The sequence below is a fragment of the Corvus cornix genome, chromosome 2 (assembly GCF_000738735.6).
Source record: "Corvus cornix cornix isolate S_Up_H32 chromosome 2, ASM73873v5, whole genome shotgun sequence".
NCBI classification, from domain to species: Eukaryota; Metazoa; Chordata; class Aves; order Passeriformes; family Corvidae; genus Corvus; species Corvus cornix.
The window spans coordinates 124,326,518-124,349,165 of NC_046333.1; the positions used below are offsets into that span (position 1 = coordinate 124,326,518).

Consider the following 22,648-nt stretch of genomic DNA (forward strand, 5'->3'; position numbering starts at 1 on the left):
AGCTCAGATTTGTACTGATTAAATTGAATGTGAGTATTTACAGACTACATTTATGCAACATATACACACTAAATAGGCACAGTAACAAGTATTTATTAGTAGTGCATTATATGAAAATAATATATGTATGAATGCATGTGATACCTATGCTGTGACAGACTTGGTCATTTGCTTGATGGTTGAATTGAGCAGAATACAAGAAAAAAAAAACTTGTTTGGCTTGAACCTTTACACCCAGAATGTATATGAAGGATTTTCTGAAACTGTAGTGGCATGTTTAGACTATTTTTTTAAATTTTATTTTACTTATTTAGATTTACAGAACTGAACAGGTGACCAGCCTGTGCCCTTACAGTTCTTTAAGTAACAATCTCACCAACAAAACAGCAATATATTTCTCATCCTTTCAATGAAATGTCATTCCTCCAATGTTCCAGGTATCAAATAAAGTTCTAAAATATGCATCATGCACTAGCAGCACAGTTTCTCTTGTATCCAGGGGAAGGGATGAAAGAGGCTTTGCAGTACATTGCAGAAAATCAGTACATTTGGTAGTGGTGTATTCAGAAAGGAAAAGTAAATTGGACAGGCAAAAAGCCTCTTTCAAAAGAAAAGGACCTCAATTCAAGCATTACTGTTGGTTCCAAATACATCTATATATACAAAGAAGCCCATGCTTTTTATCTTTTTAACTTAAAAAAAGTCACAAGTGTGAAAGACTGTTTATATTCTGGGAATGCAAGGCTAGTGACAGTCTTCTGTTACTGGATTGTACAATCTGAGCAATTACTGTGGTTTCTTGGCTTTGTCAAAGAATTTAGAACAGATGGAAGATTCTTTGAAGTCTTAGTATTTCCTCTTTTTACCTGTGTCCTATACATTATGTTAGGACAGGATAAACATGGATATGAACTGGGTATGGTACTTGTTCTGAATGGACTTTCTTGAATAAAAATAGAGTTCCATTTCTCATGTACAGTAAGACATCTTTACAGCACACTGGCTGTGCTATAAATGAAAGCACCAGTCACAGAAACAGCCCAATGCATCCAAAAATACACTAGAAGGGGTTTTGTTCTGAAGAATACATAGGAAAAGTTCTTGACAAAATGTCCAGTTTCTTCTGTATGTGTTTGTACAAAATTAACCTTGTCTCCCTGGACACAGTTATGGTTTGTAGAACAGTTTCATGGCAGTTTGACTGTGGGCACGCATCCTGTTATTCATGCAGCCTAGAGGTTAGCAAGAAAAACAAGAAAAGCAAGAAAAGTTTGCTGTAATTTATTACTTCTAGATTCTAAATATTGATGTTGTAAGAATCACAAAAGGCCTAAAGTAATTAAATTAGCATCCAAGTTCCATGAACCTGAATTCATGGAGTTCAGACACCAGAGAGGAGAGACACAATGTGTTATAGTACCAGTATATGTTACTATATAACATATACTGTAAATGTGTTATAGTTACAGTTTAATTATAATGTGTTATAGTTACAGTTTAATTATGTAGAGAATTTTAATAGAAATGTTAAAATTAGTATGAATGGACAATGGCTGAGAAAACACAGCTGTGGAAACACCAGGAAGATAAAGACAGGAAAAAGCTATATGATGAGCAGGCACAGATGCATGTGGTATTAGCAGATCATTAAAATCCTATCACACATTCAGGCTGGACTTCACACGGCATTCAGGTGGAGACAGGAAAGACAATGATTAAATCCTGGTGCTCACAGAGGTGGGACAAGGTGAAGAGAGTTATTGTGGTTATTTTCTAAAGGAACAAAAAGCCCAATTCAAGGAAAGTGTATGGTTATTAACCTAAGAAGAATCCAAAAACCTCAAGAGGACAACCCACAAACTGATGTCTCATCTCCTATCTTCTCTTAGACAGATCACCTGGATACCAGCATCTTGGTGTTTGTGAACATGTGAGTATGAGAGAGTGATCTGGGAGGACCACAGTGTTTTTCAAGTTTCATTTAATTTTAAAATAAAGTCATCTGTCACTTATACACAGTTTCATGTTGAGATTTCCTGCACTGTTATTGCAACATTGTCTCTTATGATTACTTTTCCTTGGTTTAATCACAGTTTTTATTTCGGTCTAGCTCTCTCAACTTCATGTGCATACCAGCAAACTGCAGCAGAATAAGTCTTCCTGTATAATAGATCATAGCTGCTTCATGGCATCTATAAAATAATTTGGTGCTTTTTTTTTTTTTAATAAGAGCCATTTAAAATGTTAATAGATCTGTAAACTACCATCAATTTTTAAAAATAAACATTTTGTTAATTATCCACAGTGGAATACAGTGTCTTTTGCTTTCTCTAATACAAACATCCTTTCTTTGGTGTAGAAATGTTTTCTCTGGTAAGAGCAGGAAACTATTTTCAAGAGCAGCAGAGATACCTGAATGTAAATTAGAGCTTGAATCAACAGTGTATGTGTTTATTTTCAGAGTGCAAGTAATTTTAGTGTAGAATGTCTATGTAAAATGAAAAAGCACATTTTGGTTTGTTTGGTTGGGGTTTTTTTAATGTTTCTCACCTATCAGTATACTTACACACTGTACAGTGACAATCAGGAAGGCATGTGTCTCACTCCTGCTGAGTGTATCCCTGCCAGTGAATGTATTAGCCAATGCACATATTGTTTATTATTCTCGTCCTGAAAATTATGTCTGGGAAGATTTTGAGACATTATAAGAGAGACCTTGAGATCTGTCTCAAAATATTTGTAACCTAGCTGCATTTTAATCTGACAAAACTGATGCTCCATATTTAACTCATAACTCTGCAGCTACTTAAGGGAAAGAGATTACAAGTTAGATCTTATTTTCTCTGTTTCTCAACATCAACATCTCCATCTCGATCTTTCCTACCAAACCATCTCTGATGGCTAAGATTCATCAGTTGTCACATCATACCTGTTGAAACATGCAAGTTTCATACAAAAACTCTGCATTTGCTATCTCTTTTTGTGTAAAATGTACTGAAATATAAAACCATACATATTGGTTTGGCCTCGCTAACAATAGTTTTCTTTAAAAATATATTTGTTTTGTAGAAAAACACCACTACAGTGTGATCTTAGTTCTCAACTTGTCCTGATGTTACACAGTAATTCTGAAAACAAGAGGAGATACATGCTATGAGTAGGACTGCAGTGTTGAAAAGACTTAAACCTGTAAACAATTCTCTCTCATGCCTGTAGTGTTTTTCTGCCTCGTGCCTACTTTAGCTGAAACCAAAGCAAGTATTTGTTTTCAAAGCAAAGGAAAAATACCTAGCTATGTTCAGCATTCATTCTGCCATTAAACTACTCAAATAAGGATTAATTCAATACTAATATCTAAGTATTCATTTTTTATATTATTTTGAATAGGCTTTGTTCAATATCCTTGCATAGACACAGCAGAAAAACAGAAAATAATCCTTACATGTAATATATGAAGAAAGAAGTATCATCCAAGAGAGTGAGATAGTATTTTTTCCTTTTCTGTGATGAAAGGATGAGGCAAGAGAAAAATATGAAGAATTATCCTGGGATCATGGGCTGCCTTCCCAAATCAGATGACAAAATTTTCCATGCCAGACATTCTTCTTGTGCAACTAAATAACAAAACAGAAATTCACCAACACACTATTAATATATTAGGAAGGAATTCCATAGAAAAACCATAGATATTTACCAAAAAGTATGAAGTGATTGCAGGCAGGGCCATTAAATTTGTTCATAAGCTATTCACTGCTGAATAAAACTTCAACAGATTTGGATTCGTCCCTTTTAATTCACTCTCAAAGTTATTTTCAAACCTTTTTGTTCTCGAAGTCATATTTCAATACCAGATGATAAGGCAGAAAGCTCACTGAATAAGTAACACAAAAATAAACCACATCAGCCTGTATTGGAGGGTGAGACTGAGTTGTGGCACTGAGATATAATGCCTCTGTATATCAATCAAGGCCTTTCTGCATAATGTACTCTATTATTTCAACCATTCGATAAACAAAGAGCTAAATTGCTTCAGGAATAGCTTTGCTTGATGTTCTTTCTGCACTTACCTCTCCGTGGGTAGTCAAAAGATTTTAGGATCTGAAGCTAGTGTTCCTTCCAGCAGAGGCTATGGGACAAAATGAAAAACTCCATCCTCCCTGTTGCCTCTCTGATGCTTCAGTGACAAGGCAATTTATAATCTGGAAGCAGGAAAAGCCAGAGTTCTATTTGATTGAAACAGAAATAAAAACAGAGGCTTTGTATAATATGAATTGGATTCAATTAACAGTTTAATGAACTTTTAGAGAGTGGCTAAAGTGCTTGCAAAAAGCCTCCTTCGGTGTCAGAGAGGAGATGTCTCTCACAGATGTGTACACTTAAAGGTCTGTCTGGAGAAAACAATCATAAAATTGCAGTAAAGCTATGTGGAAAATCTCCTTTCCTAAGTTTTGTATTTCTCATTCTATAGCTCCTTTTTTTAATCATCCCATCCACAATCCTGATTACCATTTAGGACATTGCTATTTAAAAAGGTCAATTACAACTGAAAAAGAAACCCTGAAAATGCATTACAGTGGTCAGTACTACCCTTTCTTATATGGGAAAAATTAAAGAAACTTGACCTGTTTGGCCCACCAGAATAAGGAGTGAGGGGAAATGTGATTTCTGTCTATGAATATGCAATGGCAGTAAACATCAAACAAAGCTGAAGACTGTTATTCTCAACCAAAAAAAAAAAAAAAAAGAACACAAACTGACCATTAATAAATATAGGTTAGATAGAAGTTTCCCAAACACTAGGGCAATCAGCCTTCTCATTGGCAAAGTGGTAAAATATATGCCTTTGAAAATGGAATTTTGTGAGTTTCTGAAGACCTACTGTCTCTAAGAGTGGGTGAAGCCTCTGAAGAGGCTTTTCCTGGTACTTGTCCGGTGGAGTGGAATCCACAGGAACACATGCATTGAATAGAGAAAGGCATAGTCTAGTCTTTAGGAAATGCTGAGGAATGATGGCCACTTATCCCAGAGAGAGCTGGAAGCCAGTGCTCTGGAAAAAAAGGAAGACCTACAGAAAACAAAATCCTCAGTGTTTTCCTTGCAATTTGGTGCTTTTTTTCAACACATTGCCTGCTACATCACTTAACCTTCCACACACTTTGCAAAGGGTGACATGTAATAGAACAAGGCCAACACAGAGGTGCTGTAATTCTCTGTGTTGTAGCATCTGCATCCTTTTAGATTCTAACCATTACTTTTAAAATTCAAATCCTACCAATAAAATCTTCATATAGTGTCTATACGGCATTGTCACACTTGTTTCAGAAAATGGCTCACGTGTTTCAGTACAGACAGGATCTATATAAAAATAAAACCCCTGAAAACAGGAGGTTTGTGTCATCTTACATAAAACTGCTCTCCTTGAGAAAGCAAGAGTTTCACCTCTTACGTCATTTGGAAAAGCTCTTCAGTTTGTGCAGAAGGAAGAGTGGCTTCTCTTCAGTTACAGGCAGATTTAACAAAATTATATTAACCATTATGAAAAGATCAAGATGTATCAATGTCAAAATAATGTGTTCTTTAAAACACCATTTAGAATATACTCGTTTTTTCTTCAATCAACATTTTGAAATAGGATCTCATAAACATCCTGATTGCAGCAGGATTTTTTCTGTACCTCAGAGTCCCCTAAAATAAGGCATATGACTTTTTATTTACATTCAGTTCAAAGCTAAAGTCAAAAAAGTTCATTTTGATGAAGAAAGCAAATTATTTTTGTTCTGATGTTTTAAAAATGAAGAATTTAATTTTTTGCTTGTTTGAATCTGTTAAAATAATATCTCTTATGTTTATAACACAAACTGTTCACTCATTTGAGCTCCTAAATACTTGTGGCTTTTCTGAAATTCATTTGATTTAATATTCACTTAGCTCTAATTTTTACAAGTAAAAGATACTGTCAAGAGAAAACTCTCCATCAAACACATCATCTTTTCTTACTACCCCAAAATGGGTTGTAATCTCCTTGAAAACAGTTGGTATTCAGATTTATTTGATGAATAGTTCTTCTCAGGAATTCAATTTGCTAACTTATAACCTTAGTCTTGATGGGGACTGCATAATCAAAGTTGCTCATTTTGCAGCCACTACAGCATGAGCTTTTTCACAGCTTGGCTAGAGTAGAAAGCTTTTTATAATAAGGCTTTGGTAGACAGCAGTGTACCGGATATTAGACTTGTCCCAGAGGGTCCATTCTCCTATAGCTCTGCATGCATAATGGCGGAAGAAGGATATAGCCCCTTGATCTTTAGCACAGAAAAAATAAGAAATCAATTATGTCTGACTTTTTAGCAATGTTCTGCTATTAATTACATTTAATGGTTACAAAACTCACATGTAGGCATCCTTATGAAGAAATAAAGAAGCCATGGGCCAAGGAGCCAACACATGACTAAATAGGGCACCAGGTTTTGAATTAATACATGTACAGCTGCTAGAGCTGTCTTGCATACACAAAATGTTCAGCTCAACCCTACTCAATGTCTGAGGAAACCTACCCCTGTTCTAATTTTTCTTTTCTTTTTAGGTTGTGAACAACTAGTGAGCAATCTGAGAAGTGTCTTAGAAAGTAAATTTGATTAATACACTTACTGCTTAGAATATCTACCTTTTAAAACACTAAATATTGGCTCCAGCAAATAAAAGTCTAGCAGCATTTAATTTCTGGAAATGCTGATTTTTTTTAAAGCCATACTTTTGTCTAGGTGCATATGAAGTACATCTGTTTGTTTGCTTCATGTTCATTTCCTGATAAATTGATAAATAAGTGTTTAAAAATGGAAGTCCCAAAATGCATTTTGTTTTTAGCACAAGGCATTAAACTACTTGAGCTTTCAAATACCTTGTGGTTTTCCTTAAAACCATTTAAGTGTTCATCAAAAATTATGCATACACATAATAGCATTCAAATTATTTATTACAAATTTTTTAATTACTGTAATTGTTACTCTATTTTGGTGCCTAGCAGTATCAGTGAGTAGGACTAAACCAATAATTTTCATGTAATAATTTATTTGCTGAAATATGTGAAGTTAAAAACTCAGACATTAACTATGAAGTTAAATATGCTTGAACAGGGTGGGGGGAATTGAAAATATCAACAATATATTTTTCTATTTCCTAACATTTTTATTTTTCAGGATAATTTCACAAGGGGACGTAGACATCATTTGCAACAGAAGGAGAAGGCTGATTTTCAATTTAACTTTTCATTTCCTTTGCTTTGGATACAAATCTCATTAAACAAAATATTCCTTGTTAAGCTGCACTTTTTAATGGACAAAAATCCTTAAATTATTAAGTATTGTTAGGGAATCAGAAAAAAACCAACCCATAGTAAATGTATTGAGCACTTCTTCCTTTTTTTACTATCTTTAAGTGAACAGCAACCAGACACAACAGACCATTCTGTTCTTTGCTCACTTAATGCCATTTGATTTTATGATTGAGGTTCTCTTGGATTGGATGAGGATATTGATACAGGATCTCCTACCTTTCAATCCAAAAATAATTCTATAGCTCTGGTTCCAGCACCTCCTCTGAGTGAACTTGTGAAGGACATTTCTAGTGCAGGCAGTGAGCAGTGCCTGATGAATTACAGCACCTGCGCTAACCTTATCACCAAATTTAACTGATCTTAGAGCTGCTTTAATTACAGGGACTGAGAACTGGGAGGACCTCCTGGGCCATTGAGAATAGTCTCCTGGCATCACAAGCAACCACCTCATATAATATCCTTGCTAAATTGATTGTACTCTTCTTACTTAATCTGTTTCACACACAGTACAACAGGATTACAAAGAGACTCAAATGAGAAGTGTCTGATGGGCCAGGCTGAGATCACATGTCTCTGCATAATGTCAGATGGATTTTGGTAACTTAAAGGACAATATTTCCTTTTAGTGAATCCTTAGTGACACTGATTCACTACAAACCAGCATATATCTAACCAACATATAGCAAATAAACAACCTATTTCAAAAAAAATAGAGAAGGTGTAATTTTCATCAAACCATAGGAAAAAAAAAAATCACCATTTTGTGTTTCTCCTTCTTGGATTTTAGATTGTTGCCTCATAATGACTGCTTTTCTCTTCCATGACCAGTGCCTCTTACATCATCTTCAGATGCTGATTGTGAACCAGAAGAGCATGACTGAACACTGCGCTCTGATGGGAAGTAATTACAGTTTTTGTCTGCCACTACAGTGCTCTTAGCTAAATGGTGTGGCTCCTGCATTCCAGATGCATTTAACCTAGGCCATTCCTCATTTAAGCCTTGGGATACTACAGACAGTCCAGTCTAACAATTACAGCTGCACTCTAAAATCTACTGTTGCATACACCAGACCTGGCAGACAAACATCCTTCAGCTTGGAGAGGTAGCCAGGGCACCCACAGCTTTCATGGCCCACCTTGGAGACATTCCCTTCACGACCAAAATGTTAAAAATCTTCAAATTCAGCTGGGCATCGCTGTTTCTGTCTGGACAAGTTATTAGGCACAGGCAGAAAGAACAAGGATGAGATTTTCAACAGGAGAGGAAATCCAGAGACCTTTTTGGTGGCACATTTTAGTGCTATGCAAAACATAAGCATTTGCTTGGCCCACCTTTAGAATAAAATTAAATACTGCTAACAATAAAATGAGCACAGTTTCATTCCTGAATAAAGTAAGATATTTTATCTTTTTTTGTTTTGTTTTTTTTTTTTTAATTACTTCAGATGCCCTGCTGAGATGTTTTGTGTTGTTGAAAATAAAATGGAACAAGCATCCCATTTAGGCCTCATCCCACAGCTTGTTGAGTGAGGACAGAACACCAGCCTTGCATTTTGACATTGCTCTGGCACTCACTGCATGAAGGCAGACTGTCAGGAAGCTTCTTACTTTGGGTGGTGCATATATGGTACATATAAAAACTGCTCTTTTTTTTTTTCCCCAGAACTGTACAATCTGCACCTTCAGTAAGTCTTTTTAAAAGCATTGTTTCTTGAAAATCCACAGGAAATCACTACCCTTTGAAAAACCACAAAAAATGTCATTAAGGAAATAAGGATAGCATGATGTTGGGGTGCATATTACAGGAAGAAGTAAATTCTGAAATGAAAATGAGACTTGAGGGCAGTGCAAGGTGAGGAAAGAGAGAAGCTCTGGGTTAAAGGACCACTTATATTTACCCTTAGACAAATATAACCTGTACTGATCCCAAATGACACTTTTTTCATAACCAAGCTCTGATTATACACAGGAAAATATGGTGGTATTATTATTATTATTATTATTAATTTGGACACTCAGTTTGACAATCCCAAGAAACAGCTAAAATTCTCTGCATGTAAATTTCTACCCTCAGCTAAATACCTAGGGATGTTCAGGGAAGAATTAATTGGAAGCAACCAAAAAAACAGAAAGAAAAAAAGAAAAGAGTTACAGTGCCCCAGTGAATAATTTATAGCTGTTTCCTTTTCAACAAAGGGAATGTTGAATGTTTTTGACAATAGCAGGTACATAATTGTTTTATGCTGGAGGCATTTATTGTAACTCATTCATTATATCATCTTGCTAGTTTTCATGGCATGCATTTATTTGTTCTCTTAGTGGAACAATTTGAATGACAACTAGGAGAAATAGTGGGGGACTGAGAGTGAGAAATAGCATGTTAAAAGATTTAAACCAGTTTGATAGACAGCTTGAAAACACCATCAACACCATTAGCACAGGGAGAACGAAAGGCCTATATCCAGTGACCACCATTTTTAAAAAATGTCTCTTTTTTTTCCAGAACTGTCTTTGTTCATTCATTGCAGTTGATCTGGGTCAGAAAGGAGACTATTATACAATGAAAAGCTTCAGACTGTGAAAGAGGAAAAAAAGACAACACAAAACCACATATGAGAAAATCATGAGGGAAAGTCAAATCCGTGAGCTTCCTCCAAAGAAATAACTAAACCTAGAATTTTGACACAGACAGTGAGACCATATATCTGACAGAATTCTGAGGGTTTTGTGACCCTTGTCACTGGGAAAACGTTTTAATTATATTGAGTCATTACCCCTCTAATTTTTTTAAGTTGTACAAACTCAGTTCTCCGCATCCTTTTCTCTCTGATCTTCCCAACAGAGGAAGTGCAAGTGTAAGGGTTGGTGGAAAGACAGTGAATATGTATTAAAAAATACCAGAGCCTTCTTCTAATGGTGAAGTTCTGCTAATATGTCAATTTTTAGAGGTACAAGCCAGTGTTGTTTCTGTGACCTTGATAATGTTACCACAACTTCCAGCATCTGATTGGTAAAATCTACCAAAGCCTTTGTAGACTTTTTAAGATTGCTATTAATATTTCACAGTAAATTGTACATCTATTTTTGCTCTCATGTGTGTGAACATAGGTGTATATACAAGTATAAAAATATTTGTGTGTTACCAACCCTACTACAGTCAAATAGTCTTCCTGGGTTTTACTAATTTATAAGTAAGCCTTTTAAGATTTGGCTATTGTAAAACCACAGCAGGAGTCCCTAATAAGTGAATATGAACACAGGTAACTGTTTAACATGTCAGGTACACTGCTCTTCTACCTTTGCTTCGTAACCATCTTCTCTTGCTTTTGCATCCTTCTCCAGTCCTTTCTGTAAAAAGGGACTTCATGTCTTATGCAACTTCACTCATTAGTTCAGTAGGGTTTTTGAATTATTATATTTGACATCATACTCCCTATTTAGTCCATAGTCAGAACTATTCCCTAATTTGAACCTACAGTGTAGAAGAGTACCATAAGTTATTCTCTTTCCCTGTTTACTGCTGAGATATTTCTGCCAACAGCACCTTAAGTTGATATGAGCCTAATCCAAAACCCACTGAAATCACAGCCACACCAGTGACTTCAATGGGATTTGTACACTTGAGGCAAAATCATGGCCATTATTGTTGAATTAAAGGACTTTTTTTGACCCACACCAAACTCTTCCTGAATTAAAGAGTATATTATGTGAGAAACAGCAGGAAAAGAAAGTAATAGGTAAAAAATCACAGAATCGCAAAATTCTTAGGGTTGGAAGGGACCTCTGGAGATCCTCTAGTCCAACCCTCCTGCCGAGGCAGGGTCACCTGGAGCAGGTTACACAGGAACAAAGCCAGGTGGGTTTTGAATGTCTCCAGAGAAGGAGATTCCACAACCTCCCTGGGCAGCCTGTTCCAGTGCTCTGCCACCCCCAATGTAAAGAAGTTCATCCTCCAGTTAAGGTGAAACTACTTGTGGTTTAGTTTATGGCCATTGCTCCTTGTTCCATCCCTGGGTACCATTTAAAAGAGTCTGGCACCATCTTCTTGGTACCTGCCTTGGGGATATTTATCTGCAATTCTGAGATCCCCTCTCAGTCTTCTTCAGACTAAACAGACCCAGCTCCCGCAGTCTCTTCTCATAAGAGAGAAGCTCCAGACCCCTCATCACCCTTGTGGCCTCTGCCAGACCCTCTCCAGTAGCTCCTTGTCTTCCTTGTACTGAGGAGCCCAGAAGTGGCCACAGCACGCCAGATGTGGCCTCACCAGGGCTGAGCAGAGGGGAGGGATCACCTCCCTTGACCTACTGACCACACTCTTCCTGAGGCACCCCAGGATACCATTGGCTCTCCTGGCCACAAGGACACACTGCCAGCTCATGGTCACCTTGTCATCTCAGACCCCCAGGTCCTTCTCCACAGAGCTGCTCTCCAGCAGGTCAGCCCCCAACCTGTGCTGGTACTTGGGGTTACTCCTCTCCTGGTGCAGTACCAAACACCTGCTCTCATTGAACCTCATTATGTTTCTCTCTGCCCAATTCTCCAGCCTGTCGAGGTCCTGCTGAATGTCAGGACAGCCTTCAGGTGGATCAGCCACTCCCCCAGTTTCATATCATCAGAAAACTTGTCAAGGGGGCATTCTACCCCTACATCCAGAAAGTTGATAAACAATTTGAATAAGACTGGGAAAAAAAAAGAAAAAAAAAATGAAAGTGTCAGGGTTTTCATCAAAGCGCCGAGTTCTCTCAAGAGGTAAGAAACTCACATTACTGTAGAAGAACTAAAATCCAAACATCTGTTGTCTGTACAACAAAGTTTGCACCCTCCCTGCAGGTGCCTGAATCATCGAGACTGTATGAAGGAGAGCTTAGGATATGTCAAGAGGCTAACAAGTGTCAGGCTCTTTCCCTTCTTGAAATCTGTAGCCTGTGATGAAGTTGTCACTTTCCTTGTGTGGGAATACTGGCAATGTGAATGACAAACCTCACCTTGAAGAGCAAGATGGGACTATGTTTATCTGCTTATTTAGATATATCACTGAATCATAGAATGGTTTGGGTTGGAAGGGAACTTAAAGATGATTTCGTTTCAACCCCCTCTCATGGGCAGGAACACTGCCCAATATATAGCAGTCTAGAATCCTATCAGAAAAAACCTTGTTCCCTTGAAATTAACTGGAGTCTTGCCACTGAGTTCAGTGTGGCCAGAATTTCATCAAGGGGTTTTAATGGGACTGACTACCCAAATAAATAAAGCAAGGAAGGTTTTGCTGTCAGTGACCTATGCAAGATTTCACAGTCAGCAATAAAATCCAAATCAACTAACTCAGCACACTATTCTGAAACCACAGACTTCTTCCTTCAAACCCAAATATACAGGAAGTTTTGATAACAGAAGAGCAATAAAGTAGATGGACAACAAAGGAAATGGTAAGGGAAAAAATATATTTAGTTAGATATTTTAAGAACTGTAACATTTAGAATTTCAATATTTTTCATCTTGTAATCTCACTCACATATTACTTTGATTACATTTAATTGCCTTGGACTAGAGTTGTGGGGTTTGGTATTTTTTGGGTTTGGGCAGGGTTTTGTCAGTTTATTTTCTATTTAAAAAACAGGTGGAAAGTGATAAAATAATTTTGAAGCTCAAAACAGCTTTAAAATGCCTGAAACTCCTTAATATCAAAAACAATTTTATCAAATAATTTAAAGATGTTTAATGTGTACTGTTTCAGATGTTATTTTTTTTCCCTGAAATTAAGTTTTCTGCTTTTACTGTGATTTTTTTTTTTCTTCTAGCTTGTTGACTTATAGGAGAGCTGAGTGTTTGGTCAGAGTACCTGAAGGAAAAAAATCACCTTAAATTTATTTTTTTTATCTCAGGAAGAAATATGGTAAGTGAAGATAGAGGATAATAGTTGACATGTTTTTACAAACTAAATTATAGTGAGTGCCACCATCTTCCTGCATTAAATGCAGTACATATGCATACATGTGCACACATGTACATGTAGATTTTTAAAACATGAATGCATTTTTGGAAGGGGAAATCAAAGCATTCTTTTGTTTAAAGACTGTATGGTTTTCTTACTCTCTAGGCTACAGTTAGTGCACTCAAATTTAGTTAGATGCTTAGCATTCCTGGTTATGGATCTAATGCAGAATTTTTTTTTTGATTCCCATTCAAACCATCTGTTTATTTTACTCCAATGTATCATGCCATAATTCCATGTAATTATGGACATCCAGTCCTCCAAGACAAACAGCTGACACCTGGAGACATGTAAGGAATAACTCATAAGCTAGGGTTATCTGCCCAACTCTCATTACATTGACATTTAAAGTACATTCTGTGAAGTTCAAGTTAAACCAAAAACGTTATTCAGTGGTTCTTGGATTCAGAAATAAACATACAATAGGCTAGACAGAGATTGTCAGCCTGTCATTATAATACTGGCTGTTAACAACCACAATTAAGGAAGACTACATATCAATTATTATTTGTCTGGAACATGAACTTCCCTAAGCATGAAAGGAAGTGATGCAGCCTGTATTACTGTCTCCACTCTTCAGCTAATTAGTACTGTTTTTAATGGCTTCATCTGCCCAGGATCAATTGTCTAATGGGGAACAGTTCTCTGTCAGCTAATAAGGTGAGGAACTGTATAATATGATTATGTCTGGCTCCAAAATAGTGCTTCAAACAACACTAAAACAATCATGTGATGGAATAAATAGACTGAGGCAGGACTGACAGATAATTCTGGAGCAAGCAGATGGTTCCAGTAAGGGTAGAAATGTCTGATACAAGAATGTGTGGCACACAGTAAGCAAAGACTAGGTAATTGTCTAGAAATGCTGGAAGTTTAATTAGGAGAAAGAGCCAGTGGCAATGTGCATTTAAACTGGTGTTTAAAGAACATTAGCACAAGGAATGTGAAAGGGAAAGGCTCTATTTCCAAAAATACTTGCTGCAGAAATAAACTGCTTTGTGGTTGTCCTGCTTGGAAGAGCATGCATTTTAAACTTTCCATTCAGAAAATGCCAGCCAGTACAGAAAAGGGTAGAAAACAACTTGATTATAAATACTGTTTGTCTCTAGGCTGCAAAATGTGGGCTATATATAAGCATGCTTACATCATTCCTATTCTGCAAGATAATTGGATGTTTTCCTCTTGGTCAGTTACAGGGAGTTTGGTAGATTATTGCTTATCAGGATGGACAACTCAGCACTGATCTGCACAAGGCAAAGCAGGAGGTGCACAAACTGCTTGACTGCTTTCTCCTACAATTGATCACCATTACCCACAGGCTAATTGGCATTGTTCCTGGCATTTACAAAAAAATGATTATTCCAAACCCTTATAAGAACAAAAAGCAGACTTTGTGGTAAAGGAAATAATGAAGCTTTATAATTAAGCAAGTATGGACATCACTGGCTTGCCTGAGTTGAGGAGGGAGAGGAGAGTAGTTGGTGAAAGCACTAGAGCAATACCCAACAAATGCATTTTTTTATTCCAGACCTAATTACCTCATCTACCTTCTTTAGTGACATCCAGTTTTTCTTTAACTGTCCTTTGCAGTACTGTTTTTCCATAAAAGATACAGATTATCCTCCTTGGGATAGAAAAGAACACTGAAAAGTAATGAAGGGAAAAAAGAGGGGTATATTTAATAGGATTTCTTCTAATGAAAGAGCTTCTCTCAAACACCTGAGGTTTACACATTTACAATTACATTCAAATATATTAAAGGAAAACAGCTATAAAGGTTTACCCCTTCTTCTGCAGTTGTCTTTAGCCATTTGAAAATAGATCACATACCTCAACACACAGTCACACAGTTCTCAAGACCATCAGAGGAAGAAACTAGAGCTTCAGATCTTTGGATTTCAACACCAGACTTTCCTAGGCAAACTGTACTTCAACCTTTTTTGAACCTATTGTGTCTGGAAAGATCATCAGCGATAACACTGGATGCCTATATCTTGCTCCCTTTCTAATATGCTGAAAGGCCAATATCTCACAGAAGACCATTTCAGGAATCTGGACAGTAGAAATTCTACCAGCATTTCAGGGCTCCCCAGCTAAAAATCCCTGCTTTTCGCTGCACTGTGTAAACAAAACAGAGCCTCGGAGGAGTGGGCTGTTTGAACACACATAGAGGAGATGAAGACTAGTCCATCATCACAACCTGGAGACCATTTATGTCACAGCACTGGGGGAAAAAATCGGGAGTGGTATGTGTATTGTATATTTTTGCTGGAAAAAAAGATAGCTCAGAGCATTTTTTTAAATGCTTTGGTGCAATACATCAACAAAAATGTTCCTCCTACAGGTAGAGTATTGCAGGGATACAGGTTAAGTTTCAACCTGTGCTAATCAGAACACATCAGTTATATAAGCATTGCACAAAAGACTGCAATAACTTGAAAAAAAGGCATAATAATCATTACATGGGGCAGCACTGTGAAGCCCATATTTCCAGAAAGAGGAAGCTATTTGCATTCCTTGAACAGAATAGAATGACAGCATAGTCAAAAGCTAAATGAGTCAGAGGAAAATAAGAAACAAATTCTTCCACCTGAGCTACATCACCTAAGAATGGATATAATTTTCAGCACATGGACTACCTGACTCCTGGTTTTTCTTTCTATTTTTGACACAATTCACTTCCAACTAGCACCTGAGAGTGTTGTGGACAGCTGGAATTTGCATCCAAGGAGAGATTTTAGCCTTTGCATGTGGAAGGAATAGCGGTGATCTATCTACTTCTCTTGTGCTAATGTCACAGCTTAGAAAAGAGAAAGGTCTGGATGGTACTGCCTTAGGTTCTTCTTTCACTACTAAAAAATGGTTTTGGTAGTCCATTACTGCAAATAGCTATAGCATAATGTAGAGTGGACAGTCCAGCACTCAGTCAAGGCAGAATTGCAGTTACTGAGACCTTCATTACATTATAAAATCTACTGGTTCTCAGAGGGACACTGGGATCCACCGCTTATGCATGAAAATGCAGGCTATGTTTAATGGACAATGAGACAGATTTGTGAAAGAGATACTGTTTTGGAGTGGAAAACAAAGCAGAAGTTTTGAATGGGAAACAGTGTGGGTACAAATGCAAAAGGAAAGAGGAGAGTAAGTCTAATTTTCTCCCTTATCCAAATGTGTCTTTCAGTCATCACTGAATAAATTTCCTTAAGTAAACTTGGAGGCATCAGCAGCTGACATAATTTATTAGTGACAGTTGGAAACTTTATCACCAAAACAATAGTGGGCTTTCTGGGAAAAATTATAGAAGTCTAGATATCTTGAGATTCCAGATAATTTTAAAAGTACAATAACAAATATATCCAGAGGGATAAGGAAACCAGCTACTCTTTTAAACAGGAATAATTTTTCATCATGTAATGACTGTTTTTAACCTGATTTTTTTAACATGCTCTCACACACTCTCAATGTTTTAAAGGGTTGGTTAAAAAAAAAACCAATAAATTTGACACACCATATGGAATTATCAAGTCGCAATTACATTTTCTTTGCAGATTTGGCTCAGGTGGTTTTTACTTCAAATAGAACATGCAAAGATACTTTATACACCAAAGAGTCATCGATTAAATGCATCACAGAAGGACTTTTGCTTTTGTTACAGAGTAAGTGAGAACATGATAAATAATAGTATGAATGTATCTGTGCTCTAGACATCTCTACTTCAGAAATAGATTTTATAACTACTGAGTGGCTAAACAGAAATTTTGCTTTTCAATATCAGAGGACCCCACAAACGCTCAGGGTAAAACATTTCTAGTGGATCAGCAAGTTACACAAGGCATTAACACAGAAAAATGCTTAAGATAGTATTGTAGAGGGCATAAAGAACAGCGGTATATGTACAGCTTTGAGAAACATAAAGCAGCAACCATTTTAGCCTAATCTTTTAGTGGCACTGTCATCCAGGGTCTTTTTAAATGAAAACAAAAGAAGTTGAAATACACACATTTCATCTACTAGTGAACAGAAGAATAAGACCTTTCTTACATAGGCCACTGTTTTGAAGGAGAACCTGAAGGATTCCTTCACCTGATGTGAATTTACACTCCTGAGACACAAAATTACACCAGACCCAAACCTAACGGTAATAGCCTCACAACACGGCTACTAGTTTATTTATGAAAAAGCACTACCCTCTGTGTAACTCAGAACATAAGGAATTTATTATGTGGCAAAGGTCCCAACTTTGAGAGGAGAAACACAATACTCAGCAGTAAAGTAAGGCCTGGAAGCAGGCTACATGTCTGGCAGCTCAGTGACACAAACATATACATGAAGAATTTCTTCTTCAAAGTATATAATAGATTAGAAGCATGTAGCATAAGCTCATGATGCTTAGTTATTGAAGGAAACTCCTTCAGTGACTGGTGACAGGAAACTAAAAAACAGGAAAGCAAAATGGCAATAGCTAGGTTTGGAAGTGGTGCTCACTTAGAAAGGGAGGGCAGCAGATTTTGCTCCTGCCAGGTCCTTTTACTATCTGTAAAGCTCTCTGTAGAAGATTAGAGAGTCCAAAAGTGAAAAATATCAGCACGGAGCAGCTATTCTCACAAAGACAAGTGGAGAATTCTGTCCAGGTGGTACCTTTAGGTCACTGGAGCAAGAGAACGAGGAAGGGATGGATTTATTGAATTAAAAGTGAGAGATGATCTGTGAAACATCTTGACACTAGGAAAATGTACCTTATCCTTGTAGAACAAGAAAGACATATTTACTCAGAAGTATACTTTGCTTCTTTGTGATATTTGGGGCATTTTGTATCACTTCCCACTCTTCCTCCTCCACTTTTAAGGTACTTTCCCGCAGTGAGTTGGAAAGCTACCATAGTATCCTCTGACCCTTCATAATTCACTTCATTTTTCACTTCAGAAAGGAGGGCCCTTATGGAAGGAATTGATACATTTATACTCACAGGATTAAGCAAAGACCCTAAGGTTTTGTTTATCAATTCAATCCAATAGAAAAAAGTACTTTGGATGTCATCATCCTGACACCTTTCCTCTTTCAATGGCTCAGTGAAAAGCTTTCCATCAAGTACGTTTCATAAGTTAGAACAGTTTTCTACAAATATTTTAGACTAGCTACTCAATGTGATTTTAAAATCATGGCTAGCAGCAATTGATTTGGTTCATAATTATGGTTCAATTCAGAAAGATGATTAGAAGCTGCATTTTCCTCTGATGAAATCAGTAGTGTGTAAATACCTACTTTCTTATCAGGTATTAGATATATTTACCTTTCCCTACGCTTCTTTGATATGCTACCTGGCCAGAGCCAAGGCTTCTGTTGAATCATTTTCCTTTGCCAGAAAGGAAAACATAATGTGTGACATAACTAAAAATAAATAATCTGGTATTAAATATTCAGACAATCTTACTAAGGGCTGGATAGTGAATACTGAGAACAGATTGCCTGAAGAAATTGAAGAGACTCCAGAACTGATTAGGGATAGGCATCTCTCAAGACTGGAACTATTGCTGCTGTTGTCCTGAATCCAGAGGATTGACATAATAACTTTCTCTTTCATACCTATCATGTTATTTCATAACTACCCACTGAAAGTTGCCAGCAGTTTACAGGTAACTCACATGAAAACAAAATTGCACAAGCCAAGGTGCTAATTGCGTTTTATTTACTTTTTACCAATAGCCTCAGCTTGGTTGTTATCTTGGTCAGTTAGAGAAAATAAGTTTCTCATGTAAAAACAAAAGTGATGGACTGTAGATATAGGAAGGCTTCAACATAATCTGGATATTCATTATTTTACTAATATTAACCTTCTGTCTATATACTGCTGATTTACTTGGTTTGGCAAGATGGAAAAATGGTAGTTGCCTAAACAAAAAGTGAGAATATCAATTATTGTTCTGGTAGGGCAACAGAAGAAAAACATCTCTCCATTGTCATAGTATGACTGTAGGTTAGCAATACCTGAGCTGTAATCCTTTTGATGATGGTTGGCTGCTGCCCTTTTTGCATCTCAAGTGGGTAAGTTGAAAGCCTGCCTCTCTCCCACCCCTCCCTCCTTTGTGTCTGACTGCATGGGAATAAAGCAGAGGTGGGGAAGCCTTTCTGCAGGAGCAGTGTGTGCAGGAGGAACGAAGAGCCTGTCACCTGGGGGAGGTTACCATGTCCTTCCCAGCCTCTCAGCAAGTGCCAAACAGCTCTCAGGATGTTCACATGATCCTTCTAGTTGCTGTCTCCTCCTCAAATCACGCTGACCTTTCCTTATGGCCCTTTACCCCTCCATGGGTTTATTTCCAAGTGGGATAAACTGAAAACTTTTTAATGTTGCTAAAGAAAATCAATGATGAGGAACAAAAGAAGCTTAGGTCTGATTTAGGCCCTATTAATATAAAACTGTTAGGTGGAACAGCCAGGCTCAGCAAGAACCAAGCTGTGAGGAAGCTACACAGAGGAACAGCTTCACAAATCTCTCCATGGGCCACTAGCAGCTTAACAACTGCATGCAATTATTTAGATGTATAGTTTATTTCTGCATAATTTATGCAGATACATTTTCAGCTATATTGCCCAAATACAAAATAATAGTTTCATTATTACAGCATCATCTGGGGACATCAAAGCACTCCACCATTATGATTCACATCCCCATTAACGATAATGCACAAGACAAATGTGAATCTTTATTAGGTTAATTCTATTTTGCCCATTTTGTAGATGAGTAAGTGGGAGCACGGAGAGGTTAAGTGATTTGCCCCAGGTCGAAGTGAAATCTGGAAGTAAAAACAACGTGTGAGTTTGGCCTAAAAGCCATATACATTACAATTAAATAATGAGGTATTCAATAGCAAAAGAATTCTAAAAACTGGGGCTTTTTACCCCAACTAGATATGGGTTTAACAGGTAATCTTGCGTTCCCCATAAATCACTTCCTCTGATCACTAAATAACTCTAATGAATGGGGAAGCAGAAAAAGAAAGAAAAAAGCACTTTGATTTCCCTGCCTAAAAAGCAAATAAAACAGGAAAAAGTGCTGCTAAAATTGCAGTAATAAGAAATGATCTGTCCTAAAGTGACAGTGATTTTTTTGCAGTACTATCCCTATCTCAAATGTCTTTGAGAAACAGAAAACCACATAAAGCAAAGCTCTGTGGTGTACAGGAGAGTAAAAGAAAAGGAAAGATTTACTCTTTAAAAACCAAAGTTTTACTGAGCTCTTGTTGACTTATTAATACAGTGGATATAATTAACTCTGTCAGTTTTAATTTAAGGGTCAGTAACCTAAATTGTTACCTACTGCTTCTCCAAATGAGTTTCTAATAAATGCCTGCATAACTAGAAATACAGCAAAAAGCATTCTTTCTCTGGTGTAAAGGCATTTTCAACACAAGTTCTAGAACACAATGAGAAAAGTATAGTAAGCTAACAACAATACACAAAAATGCAGGTAGCTCATACTTTTGAAGCAATCATTATTTTCCATATTTTTATTTGGTTTTCCTTCAAGATAAAAAGCTAAGAAAAGTTACCATCTTCAGCCATGTAAATGAGCCCAAAGTTTAAATGAGCCCACATGCTTAATATTTTTTAAGATATTTAGCTATGCTCTGTTGTTTAGATTGAGTAGGATTTGCAGTTTTAGTCACAAGAGACTCTCAGAAGAGACTTCAGAGTGCAGAAACTTCCACTACTGAGTGAAAGTTATTATCTATGATCATTAGAAGCAGAAAAACATAGGGAATAAACAGGCATTGACTCTTGCTGTATTTAAGCTATCTCATATTTCCCATTAGATCCATTAGACACTGTCATCACTTAAAGTAAATGTTTTGTCATTAAATAGGGAAAAATCTAGAAAGTCCCTTCTTTTTCTCTCCCAGAACCCCATTAAGAGTTTGCGGTGTTACCATGCTGAGAACTGACACATCCTTTTGCTGATTACACAGCTGACAAAAAATTTAGCAGCACAGCAGAAAAGTCAAATATATCCCTTGATACGGGAATCGAGGAACACGGTTCACCTTGGTTTTAGTATTATCTTCACTTCAACTATTGCAGTGTACAAACAGTCAGATTCCATAATTTCAGTGTTTCCACAATATTTCTGTGTGTGTTTTAGTGGTTTTCTGTTCAACTGTATTGAGAACTCCTGGTCCCAAGTGGCTGCAAAATTGCCCCCTGGGACATGTCATCAAAGCATTGCAGTGTTCAGTGGTACTCTGGAGTTCAGGGCAGACTGAGGGAGTAGAGAGCAGAGTCCCTTGGCGTGGCATGTTTAAAAGGCTTTGTCAAAATGATTCTTCTAGAAAGCCCAGTGTTCTCTTTGAATAAATATATTCTTTCCCAGAGGGACTGGGTGTCAGCCAGATCTTATCCACACCATGATCAAAAGTTATTCCCAACTGACAGACCAAGAATCAGCTGGCCAACTTTTTTTTTTTTTATCTGAATATGAACTTTCAGCAAAAAGTCCCGTGGTCAACAAAGGAGAAGCCTTCTGTCATGAACTCCCAGAATAATAGTCTCATTCACCAGAATGTACTAAGCAGCTCAGCGATAAACTCCAGTATAGCTGTGTTGTTTTTCTTGTATCTCATTTTCATATTTCTGATGAGTTCTGCCTCCTCTGATTCACAAGTTAGGAAGATCTACAAGGAGGGAATAGCTTTATGCATTACCAGTCCCCTTTTTGCCTTAGCTAATCCTCTCATTTCAAAACTGCTCTGCTGCAACCAGTCCAATATTTTTTGTTAGCTTTAGGTTTGCAGATTAATCACTAAAGGTTAATAATGTTTTCTAGATACCTGGGAAGTCCATTCATGCAATATATAAAAGATTGTGAACTTTCCCATTCCAATATATGTTTATGAATCCGCTGTAAAATTGGTGACATTATTAAGTTAGCTGGCTCAAATTTAAGAATAAAGTAAATAATCAAGCTCATTACCTTTGGAATCAATAATAGCCCATTTCACCTCCGGTTTCCTTCACTAATAATTCCCTTGGAAAAAAGTTGCTAAGTGTAGTGTCAACATCAGTTCTAGATACACTTCTGTTTGAATTATAAAATTCTACTACATAGGGAACTGATCAAAACTGAAATATGAATTTATTAAATTATATTAACATGATATATCCAGTAAAATAATTTTATTTAAAGATCAAAGATAATTTTTAAAAGCAGAAAGCAATCATTCATTCCACATGAAAAGTTAGAGGTTTATAGAGTAATGTACTTTCTCAGATTTTGAGTGATATATTCTCACTTCTCACAAAAGGGATAATATCAGTTATTTTCATAG

The 22,648-nt window shown here is 36.8% G+C and overlaps 1 long non-coding RNA gene across 1 annotated transcript; it reads right to left on the reverse strand.

The window, feature by feature from the left end:
* Positions 1-270: 270 nt before the first annotated feature.
* LOC104692802 lies at positions 271-4,191 on the reverse strand. Its single transcript, XR_752409.4, has 3 exons — positions 4,068-4,191; positions 3,443-3,614; positions 271-1,232 (listed from the first exon to the last, which is right to left on the reverse strand). It is a non-coding gene; the product is annotated as an uncharacterized LOC104692802 (long non-coding RNA).
* Between the last annotated feature and the right edge of the window lie 18,457 nt (positions 4,192-22,648).